This window comes from Myotis nattereri (genome assembly GCF_964212035.1).
Source record: "Myotis nattereri genome assembly, chromosome: 8".
Classification (NCBI taxonomy): domain Eukaryota; kingdom Metazoa; phylum Chordata; class Mammalia; order Chiroptera; family Vespertilionidae; genus Myotis; species Myotis nattereri.
This window is the reverse complement of record NC_138083.1, coordinates 56109372-56135748: the sequence shown is the minus strand read 5'-3', so window position 1 is coordinate 56135748 and position 26377 is coordinate 56109372.

Here is a 26377-nt window from a genome sequence, read left to right as displayed (position 1 = left end):
TGATTCTGCATCTCCCAACATAAATTTTTCTTAGTTTGGAATTGTGATGGATTTTCCTAGATGTGTGTTCCATGATTTGTTTTGATCATCAGAAGTCTTCTACTAGTTTTTTTTTTCTTTTTAACCTTCTGATTTCATATTGAAAAATGGTTTCTGGCTAAGATACTGATGTTATAAGGTCGTCTGTTCTAATAACTAAGCATTTCATGAATTCATGAAAATAGCTATATTGACAATTTCCCTTTTTTCTGTATTTTTATGGCACTAGGAGTGTGTTATGTCCTAAATGGAATGGTTGAGGAATTAGTTATGAAACAGGAGAATAAGAAGCTAGGGAGATTCCTTAACAAGTGGAATAAGGGAAACTGAGACAATATAATTAAGCAAGGCGAAACAATCTGAGCAATTTATAGCCAACTAATGAATCACAAGGTTTTATCTTCCCTAACCAAGGACACTAAGGAGCAAATGGCTTACATATTCCAGACCTTCCCGGGGCAGAACGGCCTTGGTCTAGGTCCCTCTTCAGTGATGTTCTTTATGACATTCTTTAAACATGAAACTAACCAGAAAATAACCTCTGACCCCTCTATACGCACATTTTGATGAATCAACATATTGAAGGACACACCTGAAAAGCTAATGAATATCCTGTTACTACCCTTCCCTGAGACCTCCCCTAGGGTTCTGGCCAAAGAGATATAAAAAGCCTCGAGACAAAGAGCCACAGCTTGCTCTGGAAAGAACATGCCCACACCCTGTATCTTTGCTGTTTTCCTCCTAAACTCTAAGGGACCCATGAGACTTGCAACCAGGGGAGCAGTGGGCAACAGCAGCTCAGCAGGCTAACCCCCTGAACCTGTTTCCAAGGCCCCCTTTTCACTGACTTTCTCTCTCCTACCTTAAGCTTTTCTTACCTTAAGCCCTTCCTTTGTTTCACTGTCCCCAGCTTTAATAAACATACTCTCAAAATCACCTGGACTCATATTGTGAGTCAAGAACCCCCACACTACCGGCTGGCCCTAGGCAGACCTGCCATGGACCCAGACCCTGTCTGTTAACAGTTAAATTGGAGTACCCAGTCCATTCATTCCCAGATTTGAATGGGTTCCTGTGACCATCATGGGCCAGAGAATTCTTTTTTCCATGTGGTGAGGAATGGCTTGTTTTTTAGCCTCTCCACCGCTTACCCTACAGGTCATGACCCCAGACTCTGACTTCTTTCTTCCTTTTTGCCCTTTCCTAAGAGCAAATCCTAGTGACTAGATAGAGGCTTTGCTTTTCTTAACCAAGAGGAACTAGATCTCTGTACCTGTTTCACAGGCATGGCCAAGTCCTGAAATGTCCCTTCCTGGCTAAGAAAGGAAAGGACATTTTTGTTTTGTTCTGTTTCTTTTCGGACTCAAAATAATTTACTTGCTGTTATTTGCTGAATTTTCTTAAATGTCCATCTCAAAGTCATAACAAGGTACTTGTAACACTTGTACGTACTTGCCTTAAGAGAATGAAAAAGTATAATAAACATCACCTGCTTCAAGGGATACACACTCCACTGCTAATGCAGGACAGAGAATCAGGAAGGGGACAGGCGGTACTACAGGGCCTGAGAGGATGTTGCCAGAATTCAGTGCTGGAGACGTCTTCACAGAGGGAGGACTGGCATCAAGTCTAAAAGGAGGATAGGACTTAATGGGGCAGAGAAGAGGCAGTGTATGTGTGGAAAGTGCTGGGTAGAGGGAATAATGAGAAAATGGTTTGGCTGAAGTAAAAAATACAACTGGGCCGCACATTAAGGTCAACTGGGGAGCTTTAAAAATTCTCCTGAAGATTCTGATTGAACTGAGGTGTAGCCAGGGCATCCAGACTTTTTAAGTTTCACAGGTGATTTTTAATGTGCAGCCATGGTTGAGGACCATTGAATTGGAATCTCTTGGCCCATACATAGTGTGGTCCTCAGACCAGCAGAGCCAGCCCCACCTGGAAGCTTGTTAGAAATGCTGGATCTCAAAAATCAGAACTTGCCTTTTCATAAGATCCTAGGTGGCCCAAATGCATAGTAAAGTTTGAGAGGAAAAAAAGAAATATGATTGCAGAGGGCAGATTACCCATTTTCCAGCTGGTATGCTGGGCTAGGAATGAATTACAGGTGTGCAGTGGTATTGCTATCCCTTCTAGCCTTTTTCTGTATTTGTCAGCAAGAAGTCGTCTCTGGTTATCTGTATGTGCTCCACAGATATTCTTGCATTTTCTCTGGCTTGCCATGAGGAGAGCACCAGCTAGAGTTGGACTGCATGCTGTCAGTAGTGGAGATCCCCAGAAGATTTTTCATCGGAGGATGATATGTGTACCATGTTGTGGTCTAGGAAGATTGTCTTGGCAAAGTCATATAGAATGGACTGGGTTGGGGTGTTCTAGGGTCTGTGAAACATGTTAGAAGACAGTTGCAGTTATTCACCCACAAGATGAGCGAGACTAAGAGTAAAGAATATGGTCATACTTAAGGGTCTAAATACTCATCCCCAAATCTTCAGGTCAAAGCTTGGAAGGAATTTAAAAAGATTCCTTTGTACCTTTTTGGGGACACCTTGTAACTTTTGTTTTGTTTTAGTTTATCCTTGTGTGACATTCTCTCAAAAGGTCAGGAAAGTTTCTGATGATTATAATCTACTTGGCATAAATAAGGTCATAAACATTCAGCCCTCACTCTGCAGGATCCCCTAGTTCTTGGTGGGTGGGATCATCTGACTTGAGGGTTATTAGTGATTTCAAAGGAGAAAGGAAAACAATGATGCTCATCATTTGGTGAATAGGCATCGAGGGAGAATTTCAGGAAACGGAGAGGTTAAAAGTCCAAGTATGAAAGGCTTGCTGTTGTGGGGGGACTCAAAACCATACATTCTAGTTGGAATAACACTTAAGAGGAACGTGTATATTCCAGAAGATTATTTTGTTTTGTGGGAAAAAAAAAAAGCTGAAATTATCAGTGTGCTAAATTGCTTATTCTTCAAGGCCACGTTTAAGTTGTCCTTCTTCACTTCATAGTTTGTTCTCTTTTTCTTTTTCTGTATTCTGAAGTTCTCTTTAAGTCAACAAGTAATTTTTTTAGTCCTGATATTTGAAAAGTGGTATATACTTATTTTCTGACAACTCACTTAAGGTTCATTCATTTTTCTTATTAGTGAATGTATCCTGTCTTTTTAAATAGAATATAAGCTTCTTGAGGACATGGACCACAACTAATTCTTTGTCTCCCCTGGGAATTTGTGACTTTATAATATAGTTATTTTCAGGCATGCTCATAATTGAATGAAAACAATTAAACAATATAATTTTCCATATACATTTTTGTTTTCCAAGTTCATTGATGTTTTTCTGCCAAAAAAAAAAAAAATAGTGAGGGGCTGAGGGAAGATTGAAGAGTCTTCAAAAATACAGTGTGCATTTGAAACTACACTCTGTAAAAATTAAGCCAAAACAATACTGCCAGATAAAAATTGGAAGTTTTGTGCACTCAGGAATTCATTTCAAAAGAGGAGGTTTTAAAAAGAAATATATAGAAGAAGAATTTCTGTTTCCCTACTCTTTTTATATGGTATCCATTTTCCTTAGTTGCTTTTCTCATCTTGCCATTTGGGTTTCCTTTCTTTTTTCTCTCTGTTTGGAAGTGATACCATTTGTTTAGGAAGGTAACTACTGGCCATGTTTGTAGTCAGGAGTGTCACTAGTCATCTGGATGTGACCCACTAACACATTTTAAACCGTTAGATTGTACTTTATGGGAAATTTATTGAACTTAAATACTTGAACAATTTTCCTTAGTTTGAAATCATGGCATGCTATTTTTAATGCCTTTTCTTGGAATTAGGAAACCTAGAGTTAGCCTCAAATCAAAAGACATATTTATATTTTGAAACTTGGGATGCTGAAAATGGTCAGTGTCATCTAAATTTGGGGAAAGTGAGGAAATATTTAAGTTGTAGTTTGCCATGATAGTTGACATTATGGCAACAACAAAAAAAGTGTGTATTACGTATAGAAAACCAGCTAGATCTTGGCCAATAAGAGTGAAACTTCTTTACGAGGATTAAATTTTAAAAATAATAATAAAGCCCAAGATGGACAACCTTTTTAAAGAATTCCTTAATGAATCAATCAGTAGTTTGTGTTCTTAAAGAATTTTTTATGGTATCATAGTGAACATTTATAACAAAACAAAAATAACCCTTTTCCTAACATTAGCCTCTGTGCCTGCAGAGGTCATAAAACTTGTTAATGCAGATGAGCTGCCTTCTGTTGTGTGATGCTAATAGGAAATGGATCATTGCAGTTTATGGGGCACTTAGCCATTTTGGTTCATGATAAATGACTGACTTCAAGTGGCATTCCTTCAGTGATGTCCTACTATTCATCACCTGAAAGAATGGAACCCAAACATGAAGTTGATTTTGAAGTTGTCAGGAGTTTCACTATGGTGTAAATCCATCATAAGCCAATGTTTTCATTGATTTAGGAAGAAGTTGTATGAGTGAAAACAGTCATAAAAGTCTTATGCTCCCATCTTCTTTTGTTCAGAAGCCAGTCTTGTAACTCTATTTTACCCTGCTCTAACTTGTGTTGCCTCTTCCCTGCCCCCTCTCCAAACGTTCTCCTGTTTTGAAAACTTTTTAGATTTTATCTTTACAGATGCTTTGATGTAATTACATTGTTTTGTTTTATATAATCAGCCCAAAATAAACAGAAGGAATGGAATATTTTCAACTGGTATGTCTACCTACATGCCAGACATTGTACAAAACCAATATGGAAAACTTCTTTTACTGCTGTGTTCTTGCTATTGTCCTCTCTTTCCGCGTCATCTTTTCTTGAAATACTACCACCTAGCTCCCCTTATCCCCAGAACGCACACCACTCCTAAGCAGGGAGAAAGAAGGCTGCCTATCTGAATAAAGTTACATTATCCCTACAATTAGGTTCCTGCTCTCAGGAAATTACCCTCCAGATTATTTCCAGGAAGGCCTTGCTGGCGCTGTAAGAGTTACCCAAGTCATGCCTAATGAATGCCTAAAGGAAGTTTGAGTCTTTCCTGCGTTGTCTCCCCATTTGGAATGTAGGACCTGCGTTTAATTCGGTACACAGAATGCTCTCCATGTTGCTCGCATTGGCTATTCAGGAAAGAAATATAAGTGTTCTTAGAATCGTTTAGTGTAACTGAGGTAATTTGCCATTCATTTCACTGGTCTTAAAGGAATTTTGACCTTTATGTGCATTGTGGGAGTGAGGGTGACAACTGGTTGTTTTGTTTGCTTTGTAGAACTTAATAGGAAGAATCGTTTCTTTTGCTTTACTCAAGGTGCTAATATCATGGAAGGGAAGCCTGTGAAACTCCCTCCCAGACACTTTCCTTTGATACAGGTTTTAGTTCCTAGTTATTTCCCCATAGAGCCCATCTACCCCTTTTAGCAAATGGTACCCATGTACACCTTGCTCACAAAGAATTGAAAGCATTTGCTCGGCCTGCGTGGCTCAGTGATTGAGCGTCGACCTATGAACCAGGAGGTCACAGTTCAATTCCCCATCAGGGCATCGCCCGAGTTTCAGGCTCAATCCCCAGTGTGGGGCATGCAGGAGGCAGCCGATCAATGATTCTCTCTCATCATTGATGTTTCTCTCTCTCCCTCTCCCTTCCTCTCTGAAATCAATAAAAAAAATACATTTTTTAAAAAAGAATTGAAAGCATTTGAGTTGTCTGAATTCTTTTCATGCTCTCAAACCCTAGACATTGGTGAAATTTTGGGAAAAAGCCTAGAAGTAGTGGAACTGAAATATTAATTAGGTCTTCCTAAGTAGCTCTTGGGACATAGTTTGATTACTTGCCAAACAAGTCCTATCTGTGTTTGTTTGTTTTTTATAAATATATTTTATTGATTTTTTTACAGAAAGGAAGGGAGAGGAATAGAAAGTTAGAAACATAGATCAGCTACCTCCTGCACACCTCCTACTGGGGATGTGCCCGCAACCAAGATACATGCCCTTGACTGGAATCGAACCTGGGACCCTTCAGTCTGCAGGCTGATGCTCTATCCACTGAGCCAAACCGGTTAGGGCCCTATCTGTTTTTTACAGCTGGGTGTGATATCTGATTGGAAAGAACAAATTTTTTTTTTAAATTCATTGAATGAGGAATCACTAATATTGAATATTTATGTGGCTTGACTCAAGCCAATTACCATCTTTAAAATGACCAATTCTAATATGCTACACTCATATATTAAAACCATTGATACATATCCATAATTTTTTTTGGCCTGTTTTTGCATGGTGTGGCCATTGGTGGCATAGAGGCTGTAGCTGGGAGGAGGTTGCTAAAGGAAGGAGAACAGAAGACAGGAGATAGGAGGAGGAAACTGAAAGGAGAGAGGCGGAGAGGATGGATGTCCTGGTGGACAGACTTTTGACAGCACTTGCTTCTTGACTCTGGCATATTAAAGTGGACATTGGTGGCCTTTTACTTTCTTCCTTCCCTTTTCTTTTTTTCTTTTTAATTTTTATTTTTAACCCCCTCTCCTTCATGTAAGAGCAGACTAACATCTAAGATTCACAAGTTTTTTTGGGAGGGGGAGGTAGAAGATTGGCAGGAATACCTCACCACCCAAAGAATGTAGTAGCAGTGAGTTGTAATATACTTTTTTGAAGGAGGTGAAGGTTCTGTATTCATAGAGTTATAATTATCACTATCAGTCTGATTGCCAAACCTTTTGAATGCAACATGTTCTTGAGGTCTAGGTCTTCACATGGATACCTTTAAGGTTCACCTTGAAGTGCTCATATACTGAATTCTCACCTCTTGGTTGCAGTTACTGTCATTCATTAGACTTGCACAGAAACCACTAAATAATCCCTTAGTATTAAAGTAAAAATAGAAAAAGGAAGTTCCCAAATAGAAAAGTATTGTTATTTGGGAGTTTTTTATTCTGAAATTTATTGGAAATAAATTTTTAGAAGGACTAACTATTAAGCATAAATATAACATTTTTCATGGACTGTCAAATTGGTTTTGAAAACTCTCACTAAAGAATAGGTTAGCTGTTAATGATTTTCTCTTCACTTACTGATTCAGAGGTGTGATGTTAGTTTTACCCTTGCTGTTACTTTGCTTCTTTGCACTTCAAAAAGATCTAAGATCACTGATTATGACTTTGCTACTTCCTGTCCTATTGTCCTTACAAAGGGGTATAGACCTTACTGTAAAGAAATTAGCCTAAGTAAAAATTCTTGATATATGCATGTCTATTAAATTCACGTTTGCTTTTCATTTAAACCTGCTTAATTGTATAATTATAAGGTAATGCTTACTGGGACGTCAGAGCTCCTCTTATGAGAACTGAAATGCTTTTGCCTCCCCTTTCTTTCACAAATTGATGATGAATCACGTAGTTGAGTGAGAGAGCCAGCCAACCAGAAGCTGAGACTATTGGGGAACAACCCGTCAGAAGGTGTTTTCATTTCTATGAAATTCTGTTGACCTACATCCCCCCCCCCCAAAAAAAAAAGGAATTCACACCTTTTAGTCAGTTGCCCCTCATAGAATTTGCTCTTTTGATGTAGCAGTACTGACAGACCTTTCCTGCAGTTGTTGTGCCTTCAGAGACATCATCTGTGCTATTGTGTTCAGGCTTGAATCAGTCTATCAAGTGGTTCAGAATGAGTGGAGTAATTCACATCTTCATTGGCTAAGCCGGCATTATTGTTTTCCTGATTATGACTTTCCTGATTGTGGTCACTCTCTGCTACAAGTAATTGTCAGTCAAGTGGTTTTTGGTGGAGGAATACTTGAACTAACTTGGTAGGAGCACCAAAAAACAAATCAAAGAGGATGTTTCAGTGTTTGGTTTTATGGTAACTACCTCTCATTGTCCTGTGTTTTTTTCAGCCCTTCAGTATGTGAGGCACAAGAGTCTGTAGAGGAGGTTTAAAGACTCGGTCCTTACCTTCCTTGAGCATATTTTTCTAATAATATTTTTCATTTGGGATTTTAAAAAACATGTATCTGACCTCGCCCCAGAACGCCATACTACTGTATACTTTATGTCTCCATTTGGAATCTCAAACATCCTGTGTACATAATGTAACTCTTTATTCCTTCACAGAACCACTCCACCTACCTCATGCCTGCTTTTCTACATTGCTTTCCCCTTTCAGTTAATGATCATATTTAGTTGCTTAGAGAGAAAACCTAGGAGTTATTTTTTCTTTCCCTGAACATATCCCCCATACACATTCAATCTGTAAGCAGGCCTCTCTCCAGAAGAGGTCCCAAAATCTGTCCACTCCTTTCCCCCCTGTAATGCCAGCCACCATCTTCTCTGCAGTGTCTGCAATGGTCTCCTTCTTCATCCAGAACCAGAGTGATCCTCTAAAGTAGAGATCAGATCCTCTCCATCTCAAAACCCCACGGCAACTTCCCATCACTCTTGAGACAAAATCCAAATTCCTTGCTCTGCAAGGCCCTGCATGGGCTGGTATCGGACTAGCTCTGCTGTCTTATCTCCTATCATTTCCCTCTCAGTTACTGACCATCTGACTTTCCTCAAGCATCCCAAGCTTGTTCCCACCTTAGGGCTTTTACCTTTAACTCCTCTCTGTCTTGAAATGCTCTCCCGTCAGATCTTCACGTGGCGGACTTCTATTGTTTAAGTCTTTTCTAAAATGTCAGTGCCTCAAAGAGGCCTTCCCTAAATATCTCGTCTGAATTATGTCCCTCCCTCCACTGTTACTCTTCATTCCATTGTCTATTTTATTTTATTCTTAGCAAAGATCACTATCTTTGTAAAGTTATTATTTATTTATCCATGTCTTTAAATTCACCATCTTCCCTAAAATGTAAGCTCCATGAGGGCAGAGACCTTGTCTGTCTTGTTCACTGATGTATCCTCAGGACCTGTAACATTGTCTGTATGTGCAGTAAATGCTCATTAAATGTTTATGGTTGAATTAGTGAATAAGAATATTTAGGCGCATGGAGAATATAAAGTACTGAATCAGTATGGATTATATTTTAATGAGAATATTTCTGCCAAATTTTCATGGCAATAAGTGCTCCAAAGGCAAAGAAATGGATCTTTCTTTTCTGGTTATTCCATTAATTTGTGACCTGGCAAAAGAAATTTGGGATTGTAGTGCGTTAGTTTTTGCAATGTCCATTGCATATAAACTGGTCATCATTTATCAGTTGTGCATACCTTTTATTTTCAAATTGTTGTGAGTGTTATATGCTTGAACAACAGTACAAAGTGTACTCCTTGCAGATAAGAGTCTGAAATTGTGGTAGGTACTCATTATGATGAGAACATTTTGCTCTGAACAGGAAATAGCTAGCCATGCATACATCTCTCAGGAAAGAAAACATCAATTCCAGACTGAGTGTGGTAAACAGCAATTAATTTAGCTGTAAAGATTTTGTATATATGATGATTTTGCAAGGAATTGATAAACATATATAATGAATACTTACATAGTTATTTTGTGACTGTAAATCTATGCAAATCAAGTATAATGAGTTGAATGTATGCCTATTATTAAGACAGAAAATCAAAAGATTTTTTTTCTTTCCTTACTGTGGTGTAGTAATAAATGTCAATAGACCATATTCCATAGAGTTATCAAAATGAAAAGATATAAAGATGTTTTGTTTTTCCTTAGAAGTTTGGGCACCAGTTATTCCACTAATAAAACCCCAAATACTGAACTTGGCAATAGTCTCTAGCAATAGAAGCATTAGTTATATGCAGTGGCACATTATCCTTTGATCAATTCTCCTGATAGAAATTGATCACCATCTTCACCTGTAGCTAGGAGTTCAGAATTGGTATTTATGGTTTTCTTTCAGGTCTGGCAAAATTAAGGTTCACAATTTCTCTGTTGTTTGAACTTAACTTCCTTTTAATTGGGATTTTATTTTTGGTCTGGATGAAATTCTCTTTTAAAATTAGCATGGTAGACCTCACACTCAGATTTCAATCAATAGAGAATAAGAGTATAAAAATTATTTCTCAGTAGATCATGGATAAACTGGCATCTTAAAGATTTCCATACACCACCAGTTCAGGGATAGAGATCACCTATTGTTAAGGATTATCTTCCTTTTGCCCCTTCTTATCTATTCTCCACCCCTCTCCACCCTCCCTCCATCTCCACTGGAGGCTGCCTGTGAGGACTACACAAGAGCTCCATGCCCTCTGACTTCCACCAATGGTAGAGTCCCAGCAGGAGTTCCAAGGGAGGGATGAGAGTAAGGTCAGGCTAATTATTCCCCTGGCTCCCTCCTTGTGGGGTTGCCTTGGGCTGCCTGTGCCCCTCGACCTAAGGTCATGGTGCATCACTGCAAGGCTTTCTCCTTTTGGGTTTCTGTAATCTATTCTTCCTCTCATCTCTTTCCCCTAGGAGTGTAAGAGTGCTGCTGCCACCACTCTCAAATTATAGCAGAATCCTTATAGTTCCCCTATGCTCTGTCCATATCTTTACAAACAGTCCCTTTCAAATAAGTCTCCACAGATTATTCTAATTTGAATGAACCATCTGTTTCTTGCTGGGATCCTGTCTGATGCAGATGTTATCATTTCTTGGATTTGGGATACTATCAACTATTTTTGACAAAGCATAGATATTACCTGGATAGGCGGTGGAGTGGGCACAAAATAAAAGAAAAAGTTACTGCCTTCTGGGGGTTCTACTGCGTGAAATAGATCCCCCAGATCTATTCATCGTACTCAGTATTCAGTCATCATTTATTGGAAACCAAAACAGGTTGTATGGGTCTTAGGTGAATACAAAGGGGGGTACTGTTTGGTTTCTGCCATTATACAGCTATATCCAATTGTGTATTTACAGAACATTCTACATGTTCAGATAATTATAATTCGCAATCCTGGACCAGGAGTCCCTCCATCCCAGCCTCACACATTTGCCAGTGTTAAACAGTGGAGTAATACCACCACCCCCACCATCATCATCATGGGTCCATAGGGAGTTGATCATGGGCTCACGAAGGGCATGGGCTTTGCCTTACTCATGTCGAGAGTTTTAGCACCACACACTGCCTTGCTTGAGCCTGCAGGAGACTTTCACCCTGTGATTTGTTTTGTTCAGTCATACCACTAGTTTTGTAAACCTCGCTAATGCTTAGAATCCCTGTTGTCATTCTTTGTGGCCCTGGACTGAGTAGGGAGGTATCAGCCTGATTTTTGTGTCCTTACAGACCATGGTGCTCATAAGTCCTCAGTAGTCTTCTGTTTTGAGAGCTTGCCAAGAAAGCAGAAAATCACCAGCCTGTTGGGTTGTGCCTGATGCCTGGTCCTGGCTTGTTCCATTCTTAGTTCCCAGCTCCTAGGTCTGTGCAGTGACCTCTGTAATTTTCAAGCGTGACTGTTTCCTGAGCCCATAACAGGACCTCTTTTGTACTTTCAACTTTCTGTGTGGGAATCTTGTAGAGTGTCAGTGAAATCCTTCTGGGCAGATGGATATTCCAGTTGAGCACAAGTCTTCTTTTCTTTATGTTAGCATTGGATAAAACATATTCAGTGGGTGTGCTTCAGGAGAAGGGCCTGTGGTTAAATAGATTTGGGCCATTGTCGTTAAATTTTTTCTTTACTGCAGGACATTTCTTAGGATTGGTGGCTACATTTGGGAGAAATCTTGTTTACATAGTTAAGTTATATCCACCGGAGCCTCAGGCTGTAGTAACTTTTCCCTACATTGCTTTCAATTCCTACTAACCCTAAAGAGCTGTTAAAGTCAGAGGCCACAGAATTAGGCAGGTCAAGAAAGATGTGACATTTCCTATCCTGTGCTAGGAGGAGGATTGGGTGTGAGTGACCCTGGCCAGTTAGGGAGGCCTCTTGGTTATCTTTAACATCGTTATGTGATAATATTTTGGCAGCCCTGCACCTACCTCATGCTCCTAATGGGAGGGATCATCAATCTATACAATAGCCAAAATTCTGTGATGTTTTCAGGGAGTGGGGTGGGGGACATCAAGGGCCCTGGGAGCAGCCAGAAGAACCTTCACTTCACCTCACCGAAAGACTAGGACTTGTTGTTTAAAAACTGTAAAAAACTGCACAGAGCTTTTGTAGTTAGTGTCCCTTTACTCTCTGGCCTTCTTTTCTTATCCTATCTCCTACTCCAGCTGTAGGTCAACTCTTGCTTCAAGTGCATCTCAACCTTTTTTCCCCTTGACTGATCTTGCCCCTTCTCTGTGGGTGAACAAAACATATTCTGTTGCTGAATGGTTTCATTTAAAACAGAGTCCTGGGATGCCTGGAGACATTTTTGGTTGTCACAACTTTGAGAGTGCTACTGACATCAGTGGTTAGAGGACAGAGATAGTGCTAAACATCCTACAATGCACAGGATAGCTCCCCTTCCCCCCAAACGAAAATGTATCTGACTCAAAATGTCAATAGTTCCAAGGTTTAAAAACCCTTCTATAGACCCTAATCTGTTCAATAGAACTGTCTGTAATGATGGCAATGTTCTATACAGTGCTCATTACTATATGTGGCCATTGAGCATTTGAAATGTAGCTAATGTAGCTGAAACTGAATTTTTTATTTTATTTTAAGTTAAATAGGTACACTGTAGTTAAATAGGTACACTATAATTAGGGGCTACCAGACTAGACAATACAAATCTAGACCATAGGTCCTCTGCTCCTTGAATGACAAATAATAAGCAGAAATGGTGTGTGCCTGTGGGTAGGGGGAGTGAGGGAATTTAGAGAATGCCGCAATAGGAGTGTATTCAGAACAGCCATGAGAATGAAGGCAGTGTTGGTCTCCTGTGGAAGTCAGGACTTTTGCAGAGGCCCATCATCAGGAAGTTTATATGAGGCAGGGCCCAGAAAGCCATGTGATTGGGTTGAAGATGAAACCCATGTTTATTTCAGAATGAACAAAGAGTTGGAGGAAGAAGTTTAAGTTAATAAATTATAAGGAATGAATGTGGAGGGAAGAGATGATGGTGCATAAAGTAAAGTGATGGGGAAAGTAGATAAAGAAATGTGGACAGAGAAGAAGGTAACTTAAGATGGAAGGGGGACTGGAGAAAGAATGTGGCCAAAATAGGAGAAGGGCATGTTTCATGGAGGAAAATTAGTTACTATCTCCCCTCCTCCTTCTCCTCTTCCTCATTCTCCTCCTCATCCTCCTTTTTTCTCTTTTCCTTTATTTAGTTTCACTGAATTTTTTTTTCCTGTACCCATGTGTATCAATCAGGGTCCCAACAGGAAATACATGACATACTCGAATTAGAATGGTTTGAGTAGTTCAAAAAGTTACTATTTACAAAGGTGTAGGCAGAAGGTAGTGGGGCACAGGGATGGTGCAGGACCTCAGGACTGGTAACAGTGGGGTGTTCTTAATAGCCCTAGGCCCAAGGTGCTAGGGCGGGGCCACTACTTAAACCCAGCATCATGGAGAACTGAGGATGGCTACCTGACAGGAGCTGTAACCTTCACTGGAGGATTCAGCCATCAATAGGAAATCTAGCTGGTAGGAAAATACTCTGACTTCACTGTCCCATTTCCTCCTTCCAATCTCCCTCCCTCCAGGACTCCCTTAGGCCAACCCCAAGTAGAAGCCAGAGCACAGGTAACTTTGGTGGATGTGGTGCATTCAGGTCAGACTCCCAGCACAGAGCAGTGCAGATGGGTAGAGATTGGATCAAAGAGGAGATATCCAACATACCTTGCATACTGTCTTTTCCTCTTCAACCTTCTTCCCTTCTTACTGGCCCTACATGTAAAGCTTTTGTCCCATTGTTACTGAGCCTTCCCTTGTCTACCCCAATCTGTTCCAGCTAAGAATTGTAACTCCTGCAAGTGTCTGTGTAGTATGGGTGTTATAACTCATTGGGATGATTTCTCAGTATCTCTGCCTCGCCTGCCTAGCAGCAAACTTGGGCTCTCTCACATCCCAAAGCCTTCTTCTTCTGTGCTGGACCCTACACGCATACCTATGACGAATGACGAATGATAAATGACCACACAACAATCTCCAAAAGACCTTTCCAAGAGTGTTACGTAATACTTACCTGCAGGCAGGTGACATTAGAAGTCATAGGAGCATTGAAAGGTGGTGGTTTTTGAATCACTGAGAACTTGAACTTCTTGACAAAGAGATTTAATCACCTCGGGCAGAAGTAAGAAGGCCAAAACTAGTTGAGAAATGGACAGAGGAGGTACAAGTGATGTTTCAGAAATGGAATGTATAGGCCTGGGCAGCTAGTTAGACATGGGAGTAATGGAGAAGAAGTGAAAAGTAAAGATCATTTCAGTAGTCCAAATCCGAGTAATTGAGTAACTGTGACGTTATTAACTAAGGAAAGACAACAGAATGAGTAGCAGATTTGCCTGGAAAGTTGAGGAGTTATGTCTAGGGCAGTGCTTGGCAAACTGTGGCTAGCGAGCCACATGCGGCTCTTTGGCCCCTTGAGTGTGGCCACGAAGTTTCAATAGCACTGTATGTGCGCGCCCGCACGTGGTATTTTGTGGAAGAGCCACACTCAAGGGGCCGCAGTTTGCCAACCGCTGGTCTAGGGCATGTTGAGCTTGAAGGGTGGCAAGATCATCTATGGAGATGCCGTAGGAACATTTAAAGATGTATGTCTTGAGCTCAAGAAACAAAGCTGAAGCTAGAGAAACAAAGAAGAGGTGTTTTGGATATGGAAGTGGGTGAGGTTCCCCAAAGGAGAGAGGATTAGAGGCTGTTCAAACTTAAGATCATCATAAAAGTCCACCCTGAATATTAAAAGGTGACTACCCTCTCCAGAGGCATGTGATTATGCAGGTTTGGGGTAATACAATTGTCCTATGAATATTCACTTTTAATAAGTACCCTGAGTGATGCTGATGCACTTTGAGAAGCACATTTTAGCAGAGAGAAATTTCAGAGACTAAATTAGAAGAGTGGTACTCTATCAGGTTAGCGGGAAAATGGGGGTAATATAGAATAAGGATGAGATAAGTGGAAGGGAATTCTGTGTTGTGCCATGTTAGCCAAACTAAGAATAGGCAGAGTGAGGGGGTAAAGAGGTAAGTGGGGATGTGGCAGGAGTATCAAGAATGTAGCAGTTAACATTGTTAAATACTGTAAAGCAGAAGTCCCCCCCCCTTTTTTCTTTTTGTCTTATGAACTCTTTACATTCTTAAAAATTATTGAGGATCCTAAAGAATTTTTAAGCGAGTTATATCTAGTAGTATTCTGGTAAAGCAGTTTTCCAAAAACAAGCTTTGGTTTGTGACATTTGTTGATTTCTGTGGTATACACTCCCACCATGGACCATTTCAAGCTATGAAAAACTCCCTTGCAAACTGGTAGGGGCCAGACCCAACACATCAATGTATATGTGTTGATTTTGCCATCACAATATTTAAAACTAAGATTTTAAGATATGTTTTCATTTTAAAATAGCAATAATTATTCATTACATGTTAATATAAACAACATATTCTTATGAAAACCAACTTTTCTAATACAAGAAGTAATTTAGTGACAAGAACATCATTGTTTTACAGTTTTTTACAAGTCCTTTTAATGTCTGGCTTAATAGAAAACAACTGGGTTCTTATATCTGCATCTGCATTTAATCTTTTGCAATATCACATGTTATGCAGTCTCTGGAAAACTCAACTGTACAATCATGAGAGCATGAGTAAAAAAGATAAATTCCACCTTTGTATTATTGTGAAAGCAGTTTTGACCTTACAGACACCCTGAAAGGATTTCAGATACCCCTAGCAGTTCCTGTGCCATTCTTTGATAACTACTGCTAAAATGAGTGAACCCCAAAATATTATTGATTACATATACTATGAATAAGAGTTTGAGTAATTACTCCCTACTGTATAGATATGTTGTATGCCTTGTAAAAAATACACAAAATAAAAATTTTAAAGTTAAAATTAAAGACATTAATAAAGTTTAAAAAAATTTTCTTCCCACACCTCAAGTACTGTCTTACATAGCACACATCTTGTTAGAGACCCATTGTTGTAGAGGATGAAGATGGACGCAAGACGAATTTGGTGAGCAGAGGGCCTGTGATGTCAAACTTTGAGAAAGCTATATCCATAAAGTGGTGAAATGTAATATTCATAAGGAGTGAAAGGAGGGATGGAGGGTGAGGAAGTAGAGACAAACTGCTCCAACACATGGTGAGAGACAGGACAATAATTGATTTTCTTGGCCAGGCAAAGACTAGGTACTTCTGCATTTGAAACTCTTGAAAATGAATTTAAAGAAGCCAATTAGCACTGCAAGCGTGAGTTATCATTGACTTCTCTCACAAGAACAAAATAAATAAAACAAAGTCCTTGGCAGATACTTTGGAGATTTTTTGAAAACTGGTGTTTTTTTCTTTTCCATACAGTCGGATAATGCAAGTAGTTGTACGGAGTTTTGTTTATTCTAAGGAGGTCAGAACAAGTCGTTCTAATGGTTTTGAATTGGCATGAATAGGCAGGACTCGCCTCACTTTTTGCAGATAGGCAGGTACTCCTCTTTACAAATGAGCGTATTTTCACAAATGAGCAAAGTGGCACCCACCCACCTGCCTGCTATATATTTCTTTCCTTCCTCCAGACAAATGTACTGCTCAACACAAGAACTTCATTCTAAAGACATATGCTCACTAAATACCTCCTAATCCTCAAACAGGGCTCTTCTGGTAACATGTTAAGATGTCAAGTGTACAGAGGCATATGCATTTTTGCTGGCCACTCTCAACTCTCAATGGACAACATTTCAGTAGCCTGAGGAAGACTTCTGCAGAGTTTTAGTGACTGTCAAACAAACATAGGAGCAAGGCAAGTAATTGCCAAGCCAAACCATGGAGGCAAGTGGCTACCACGTCAGCTTCAGAGCTGATTTAGGGACTTTAACATATATTGTATATTACGATGACAACAACAAAAATATGTTTTATTTAGTACCAACTAAATGCCAGTAGCTGTGTTATGAGCTGACTGGTGTTAGTCTGTAAGAGAACAAAGCAAGGTAAGGGGTATTAACCACATGTTGCAGAGGAGGAGGCTCTGAGAAGTGAGGAAACTTATTTAAGGCTGTCCAGCTAATAAGAGGAGTAGCTTAAACCCACAGATACAGGACCTTTTACTCCAGTGATATAGGCTAACCGCACCAGGGATGATCCAAGAAAATAGAGCACTCAAGACATTGGCTTTTGGTTTGTAGTCTCCCAATGTAATTTTATAACAGATTAATTGTGCCAACAAAAAAGTGAGAAAGTATCGGGGTTGTAAATAATTTCTCCTCCCTTTTATCTTTCCACTAAAACTAAAATTTTAAAAAAAATCCCTCAAATTTGGATTCAAATCACATTTCTTAGAATACTCTGAAATACTTGGCTCAGGTTTATGTCCTCTCCCAAAGCCAAATTACACTGCTATTTCCCCATCTTTATGGAGAGTGAAAGAATAGTGGTGACTTCTTTGATTTCTCTCTTTCCTCACTATACACATATAGGCTTTTTCTTATAAATATAAATTTTATTCTTTTAAGTAAACAAAATAGCCGTTTACCAGTCTCTTGCTTATTCTGGTCTCAAAAAGTGGGCAATTCTTTTCCCTGACTGGCTAACGCAGAAACATTAAGGGAATTTCTGTGGGAGGGATTACTTGGTACCTAGGAATTGCGTGAATTGTTCGTTTTGCCTGTTTGCCAGCTCTTCCTGTGTCTGTTGTCAGTGATTTTTTTTTACCAGAATGGCCTAATTATTGTGGTTCAAATTCCGAGTTGCTATAGGAAAGGTGCTTCTACTTTCTGCCACACTTTCTATATGACACATGTTCTTTTTTTAATGTATTTTTTATTGTTGATAGTATTCCATATTTTCCCGTTATCCCCCTCTGCCCCCCTCCTCCTAGCCTCTACCTACCCACTAGGTCTTCACTACCCTATAGCGGGCCGAGAAAAGATAAACCAAAGAACTTATATACTTATATGCATAGCCCGAGGACCCGGGCAATAGGATAGTAACACGTGTTCTTTATACCACCCATTCTTAGAATCTCAGAGATAACAGGAAATGCTCTAGGAATACTGGAATGATCCCTTTGGCTTTGTGAAAGCATGTGCTTTTACTGGAAAACAAGTAAACTTCTTGAATCCAAAAGTGATGAATTATTCTTGTGTGAATGTGGCACAAGTACTGTTTGAAACATAGTAGGCACATTTATCAACTCCTTGAAGCCAAAAATGATCAGTTTTGAGCCCTCGGCACCTAGTACAAAATCTGCTTGACATATAGTAGGCACTTGATACGTGTTTGTTAAATCAAGGTATTAAAAGCTTGATCAAGACGTTCGCAGGAACACCAAAACAAAAATGCCAAGCCTGCTGAGGAGGCATCCGATCAGGGAAGTGGGGAAGAACCTATTGTAGATTTATGACTACTCAATATTCTCTAAGTTGCTGTTTCATAGATTGTATTGTGTGGTAATTTTAGATTGGGGTTGAAAATATATCAGGATCAATTTTTTTCTCTAAAGGGCCAGATAGTAAATATTTTAGGCGTTGCAGGCCAGCCATATATGGTCTCTGTGGCAGTTACTTACCTCTGTCACTGTATTGTGAAAGCGGATATACATAGTATAGAAATGAGTGCGTATGGCTGTCGTCAAAGAAACTTTCTTTATAAAAACAGGCTGCAGGCTGGATTTGGCTCAAGGACCATAGTTGCCCATTTCTGACTTTAGGGATTGAAAAAATTTAAAAATATATATTTTTATTGATTTCAGAGAGGAAGGGAGAGGGAGAGAAAGATAGAAACATCAATGATGAGAGAGAATCATTGATTGGCTGCCTCCTGCACACCCCCGACTGGCGATCGAGCCTGTAGCCCCAGCATGTGCCCTGACCAGGAATCAAACTGTGACCTTCTGGTTCAGAGGTCGATGCTCAACCACTAAACCACGCCATTGGCCAGGCTAGGAATTGAAACTTAATGGATTTCTAAAGCATATCAAAATATATTTTGTGGATGTTAACTGGACTTACTGTGTATAAATGTTGAATCATTATGTTGTACACCTGAAACTAATATAATGTTTTATGTCAATTATACCTTAATTAAAAGAAAGGTATTCTTCTGTGAATCAGCTTTTATGTGAAAACAAATGACCATATATAAAAGTCTTTTAAAAATAAAGATGGCCTCTGTAACCATTAATGTAGGTCAATTGATTTGGCATTTAGGTAGAGGGTAGAGAGGTAGGGGTTGCATTCAGTGAGATCTCCCATTAATCTAACCATTGGTTTAAGGTATTGGTTATTAAGGGTTTATACCAGCCGTGGGCAAACTACGGCCCGCGGGCCGAATCCAGCCTGTTTGAAATGAATAAAGCTAAAAAAAAAAAGACCGTACCCTTTTATGTAATGATGTTTATTTTGAATTTTTAATAGTTCACACAAACACTCCATCCATGCTTTTGTTCCGGCCCTCCGGTCCAGTTTAAGAACCCATTGTGGCCCTCGAGTCAAAAAGTTTGCCCACCCCTGGTTTATACCCTAGGCCCATGGTCGGCAAACTGCGGCTCATGAGCCACATGCAGCTCTTTGGCCCCTTGAGTATGGCTCTTCCTAAGCCTTAGGAGTACCCTAATTAAGTTAATAACAATGTACCTACCTATATAGTTTAAGTTTAAAAATTTGGCTCTCAAAAGAAATTTCAATCGTTTTACTGTTGATATTTGGCTCTGCTGACTAATGAGTTTGCCAACCACTGACCTAGGCAAATATTTATGTATGGATATTTAAGTTACATAATTTTATTTTATTTTTATTTTTTAAATATATTTTTATGGATTTCAGAGAGGAAGGGAGAAGGAGAGAGAGAGAGAAAGAGAGAGAGAGAGAAATATCAATGGTGAGAGAGAATTTTTGGTCAGCTGCCTCCTGCATGCTCCACACTGGGGATAGGCCGTAACCCAGGCATGTGCTCTGTGACCTCCTGGTGTATAAGTTGACGCTTAACCACTGAGCCATGCCTGCTGGGCTAACTTACATCATTTTAAATGAAAATGTAGGAACCACCCTGGCTGGTCTGGCTCAGTGGATAGAGTGTCAGCCTGCAGACTGAGGGGTTCCGGGTCAATTCTGGTCAAGGGCACATGCCTGGTTGCGGGCTTGACCCCCAGTGGGAGTGGTACAGGAGGCAGCCAATCAATGATTCTCTCTCATCATTGATGTTCTTATTTCTCTATCTCCTTCTCCTTTCCTCTCTGAAATTAATAAAGATATATTTTATAAAGCCGAAACCGGTTTGGCTCAGTGGATAGAGCGTCAGCCTGCGGACTGAAAGGTCCCAGGTTCGATTCCGGTCAAGGGCATGTACCTGGGTTGCGGGCACATCCCCAGTAGGAGATGTGCAGAAGGCAGCTGATCGATGTTTCTCTCTCATCGATGTTTCTAACTCTCTATCTCTCTCCCTTCCTCTCTGTAAAAAATCATTAAAAATATATTTTTTAAAAAAGATATATTTTATAAAAATTAAAAATAACCTTTTAAAAAAATTAGGAACCATTAAAATGTTCACCATTAGAAGAATGGGTAGGTATAGCATAGTATAACATTAAAAAATATATCTATTGCCAGCCTCTCACTACCACATTTTTGAATCCTAGCACATTTAAAAGTTGTAAATGAAACTACCAAACAGACAGGTATGTTTCATCCTCTTACTTTGACAAATATACTTTCCAAATGACCTGGGAGGTCAGGTTTAAGTTTAGAATTTTTGGACTCTGGAATTCCATGCTGGAATGTGGTGGAATGGGTAGAGCCAGTCCCCTACACCCCCTAGCTCTTTTAGTCCCACACCAAGGTTAGCCTTACACGCACTTGTGAGGACACCCAACCCTTACATCCAAAATCCATCAACACTCTCTGACCACTTGCCCATCCTTGGTTCCTAATGTATATAGTGCTGCACAGTTGGCCCTTAGGGATGAGCCTATAGAAAAGTCTGAGCAGGGCCTCTTGGTAATGGGGTTTCAGGATTCCACATACCTCAAGAATGGTCTAGAAGGATAACACAGACTCTGTGTAGATATATCCTCCTTTCCCTGTGGACCCCTCTCTTATGGAGAGGGGTATAGCAAGTGGTGGACCAGAACAGAACTGCTATAAAATACTGGGTCCTTGGCAGGATGCCTGTGCCTGGTTACAATGGCTTATAACAGTTTTCAAAAACATGAGAAATGTTTTAATATGATTTTAGGTGAAAGAGATTTAATAGTAAATGTGTAGACTGACCTCAATTATGAGGCAAGAAAAAGCAGAACTAGAAGAAACATACCTAAATGTTAAATGCAATTATTGCTGAGTACTGAGATTAGAGTGATTAAAAAAACAAACACACAAGTGAACTTTTACAACAAGCAGAGCCCAAAGTGAGTAGAAGAAAGGAAATAATAAAGATCAGAGTAAAAATAAATGAAATAAGCATCTTAAAAAAACAATACAAAAGATCAATGAAAGCAAAAGCTGGTTCTTTGAAAAGGTAAACAAGATGGACAAATCTTCAACCAGACTCATCAAGAAAAAAGAGAGAGGACCCAAATAAATAAAATCAAACATGAAAGAGGAGAAGTAACAACTGACAGCAAAGAAATACAAAGGATGGTCAAGAAATATTATGGACAACTATATGCCAACAAATTAGATACTCTGGAAGAAATAGATAAGTTCCTAGGAACATACAATCTTCCAAAACTGAATCAGGAAGAATGAGAGAATCTGAATAGACAGATTGCAACTGGTAAAATTGAAGCAGTAATAAAATAAAATAAAACTCCCAACAAATAAAAGTCCTAGATTGGGTGCCTTCACAGGTAAATTTTACCAAACATTCAAAGAACTAACACCTATTCTTCTCAAACCATTTCAAATATTCAAGAGGAAGGAAGACTCCCAAGCTCATTTTCCAATGTCAACATTATTCTAATTCCAAAATCAGATAAAAACACCACAAAGGAAGAAAGTTATAGGCCAGTATCCCTGATGAGCATAGATACTAAAATCCTCAACAAAATATTAGCAAACCAGATCCAACAATACATTAAAAAGTGGAATTTATTCTGGGATGCCAGGCTCGTACAATGTCCACAAATCAATAAATATGATACACCACATAAACAAAATACAGGATAAAAACCACATGATTATATAATAGATGCAGAAAAAGCTTTTGATAAAATCCAGCACCCATTTATAAAAACTCTCAGCAAAGTGGAGAGGGAACATACCTCAACATAATAAAGGTCATAGATGACAAACAAACAGCCAACGTCATACTCAATGGGGAAGAACTATAAGCATTTCCTTTAAGATTGGGAACAAGATGTCCACTTTCACCACTCTTATTCAACATAGTACTGGAAGTCCTGGCCACAGCAGTCCGACAAGAATAAGAAATGAAAGGAAGAAGTAAAGCTGTCATTATTCACAGATGACATGATACTGTACATAGAGAACCCTAAAGATTCCACCAAAAACCTACTAGTACTGATAAATGAATTCACTCAAGTAGCAGGATACAAAATAAATATCCAGAAATCAGTTGCATTTTAATACATCAATAATGAACTATCAGAAAAAGAAACTAAGAAAACAATCCCATTTACAATTGCATCAAGAAAATAAAATACCTAGGAATAAACTTAACCAAGAATGTGAAAGACCTGTACTCAGAAAATTTAAAACACCAAAAAAAGAAATTAAGATACAGCCCAGTTGTGGCTCAGTGGTTGAACATTGACTTATGAACCAGGAAGTCATGGGTCGACTCCTGGTCAGGGCACATGCCTGAATTGCAGGCTCAATCCCCAGTAGGGGGCATTCAGGAGGCAGCCAATAAATGATTCTCTCTCATTATTAATGTTTCTGTCTCTCTTTCCCTCTCTCTTCCTCTCTGAAATCACTAAAAATATATATATTTTTAAAAGAAGATACAAATAAGTGGAAGCATATACTGTGTTCATGGATAGGAAGAATTAACATCATTAAAATATCTATACTGCCCTAGCTGGTTTGGCTCAGTGGATAGAGCATTGACCTGCGGACCAAAGGGTCTCAGGTTTGATTCTGGTCAAGGGCACGTACCTTGGTTGCAGGCTTTTCCCAGGCCTGGGCCCTGGTCAGGGTGCATGCAGGAGGCAACTATTAAATGTGTTTCTCTCACATTGATGTTTCAGCCTCCCTTCTCGCTTCCACTCTCTCTAAAAGATCAATGGAAAATATCCTTGGGTGAGGAATAGCAAAACAAAACAACATAAAAAATGTCCATACTATCCAAAGCAATCTATAGATTCAACGCAGTTCCTATCAAGATACCAATGGCGGATTTCACAGAACTAAAATATTCAAAAAATCATATGGAATCACAAGAGACCCTGAATAGCCACAGCAATCCTGGGAAAGAAGAACAAAGTTTGAGGACATAGAGATGGCAAATAGACATATGAAAAGATGCTCAACGTCACTAACCATCAGAGAAATGCAAATTAAAACTGCAATGAGATGTCACCTTACACCTGTCAGAATGGTTATCGTGTTCATTGCATCATTATTTACAATAGCCAAGATTTGGAAGCAGCCCAAGTGTCCATCAGTAGATAAGTAGATAAAAAAAAAAAATCTGTGTTACATTTACACAACGGAATACTACTGAGCCATAAAAAAGAAGGACGTTTTACTTTTGTGACAGCATGGATGGACCTGGACAGTGTTATGCTAAGTGAAATAAGTCAGAGAAAAGCAAGCGCGATATGATTTCACTTATACGTGGAATCTGATGAACAAAACAAACTAACAAACAAAATAGAAGCAGACGCATAGATACAGAGAACAAATTGACAGCTGTCAGGGGAGGAGGTGTTGGGAAGGCTGAGTAAAGAAAGTGAAAGGATTAAGCAAACACATGCTCACATACACAAAACCCCTCATAGGTACAGACAACAGTATGGTGATTAGCAGAGGGAAAGGGAGGAAATGGTGATGGAGGGAGACTTGACTTGGAGTGGTGAACACACAAAATAATACAGAAATGATGTGTTATAGAATTGTACACCTGAAATTTATATAATTTTATTAAGCAATGTCACCCAATAAATTCAGTACAGAAAAAAAATACTTGAACGTTTTCTCTACTCATCGTATGTCCCACAGGGAGCATGTGTTACATTAATAATCAGGAGAAAGATAATATAAAACACCTACATTTTTTACCAAAAGTGTTAAATGCAGATAATACTACAATAATTGGTTTTCTTTATCATAGTTCTCAGGAGGCTGGAAAAAATTATTTTTTACTCTCCTTTTGATCTTTAAAATAGAATGTATTGCCTTTCTTATGATGAAAGCCTTCACAATGAGGGACATCCTAAAAATTGGTAGAGGAAGTCAGTGTGGGACAGTGAGGGAGATCTTGGTTTGGATCTCATTCTGACTCTTTACTATGTGTAGCATTGAGGAAATCTTTTAACTTCTCTGAACTTCAAGCTTTTTTGGTTTTGTTTTTTTAATGATATTGTCTATTTTTAATATATTTTTATTGATTTCAGAGAGGAAGAGAGAGAGAGAAACATCAATGATGAGAGAGAATCATTTATCTGCTGCCTCCTGCATGCCCCACACTGGGGATCGAGGACCGCAACCCAGGCCCTTGACCAGAATCGAACCTGGGACTCTTCAGTCCACAGGCCAGAGCTCTATCCACTGACCCAAACTGGCTAGGGCAGTTTTCTTTTGCTTTTAAATGGGGATAAAATAGCTACCTCATAAGAAGCTTGAGGGGAATCATGGTAATAGCCTACGAAGAGGACTTGGTGTGGAGTAGGCCATTGGTTTACTTTTCTCTCTACTAGATCTCTCCCCCATTATGTGACTTGTGAGCCAGGAGTAGAACAGAGATAAAAGTGTTCTGTCTCTTGGGCTGTTTGTACATTAATAGAAAACACATATAGTAGATAATGATGAGCAGAGAACAGTATTCAAACTAAGTACAAAGAGTGAAACTAAGGTGGATGTATTTGTGGTTTGGGGAGCATTGGCTATTCATTTTTTTTTTAGTCTGGTGAGTGTTTCACCCAAATACATGATGTTTAAACATGTACATTAAAATAACTGAAACCAAAACATTAAAAAAAACTCAAACCAGAACTCCCCAGAGGCTATAACCAGAGTTTGTATGATCTTGGAAACATTACATGGATAGAAAGGTGCACACAATAGACAAATCTTTTCAAAATTCACTTAGAGGCTGGGTGGGGGATATAAGCTATTAATTTTACTATAGACTGGGTTCCTAGCTATAGTCTGCTTATTACAATAAACCAGGGAAACATGTTTGTGACAAGCAAAAAACAAATCTGCCACATTTAGCTCTGGTGTTATTGAAGGCATCAGCAAAACTAGGGCATGAGCAATTTCCTTTTGTGCTAGCTAGTCTTTGTCTAAGTGCTGGAAGAGAGCAATCTGGCTCAAATTACAGAAAACCAGAAAAAGTGAAACATTATGTTTAGAATACTCTTAAGATTACTGCTGAAATTTCTCTCCCAGATCTCTTTGTTGCTGCCAAATGACATTGACTCATTTTGATGGTGGCTGAAGAGATGAAGTCAGTGTTATTGGACAGAACACCGCATGCTGTTGTGTTCTTGGGACTCTCTGAGCTTGCTGTCTCCTCTTGCTACTGGGCTTTTATAAAAAATAGTAGCTAATGTTTCCAGAAGTTGTTTTAAATTGTTGAAAAGAGAGTATCTATAGAAATACAAAGTTATACTGCCATCATTGTTACTTACTACTATGATTTAAAAAAATTCATCATGTTTCTTAGCAACATTTTTGCTGATATATTTAAAAAATTCCCCTACCCAAAGTTATATAATATTTTAAAATAATTGTAAACTCATTATATAGTAATTTTGTAATTATAAAACAAATATCAGTTTATCAGGTGTTTTTCCTTCAACTAAGAAGTATGATCTCCTGTCCTGCCAGCGTGGCTCAATAGTTGAATGTCGACCTATGAACCAGGTGGTCACAGTTCGATTCCTGGTCAGGGCACGTGTCAGGGTTGTGGGCTCAATCGCTAATGAGGGGTGTGCAAGAGGCACCCAAACAATGATTCTCTCATCATTGATGTTTCTATCTCTCTCTCCCTTTCCCTTCCTCTCTGAAATCAATAAATATATATATTAAAAAATAGGGAATTAGTCCCTAAATTCAAATGAAGTCCCCATGGTCCCTAGGGTGTCTTATTCAGGTTTTTGCTTTTGCTTTTCCCTAGATATAGACAGCATACT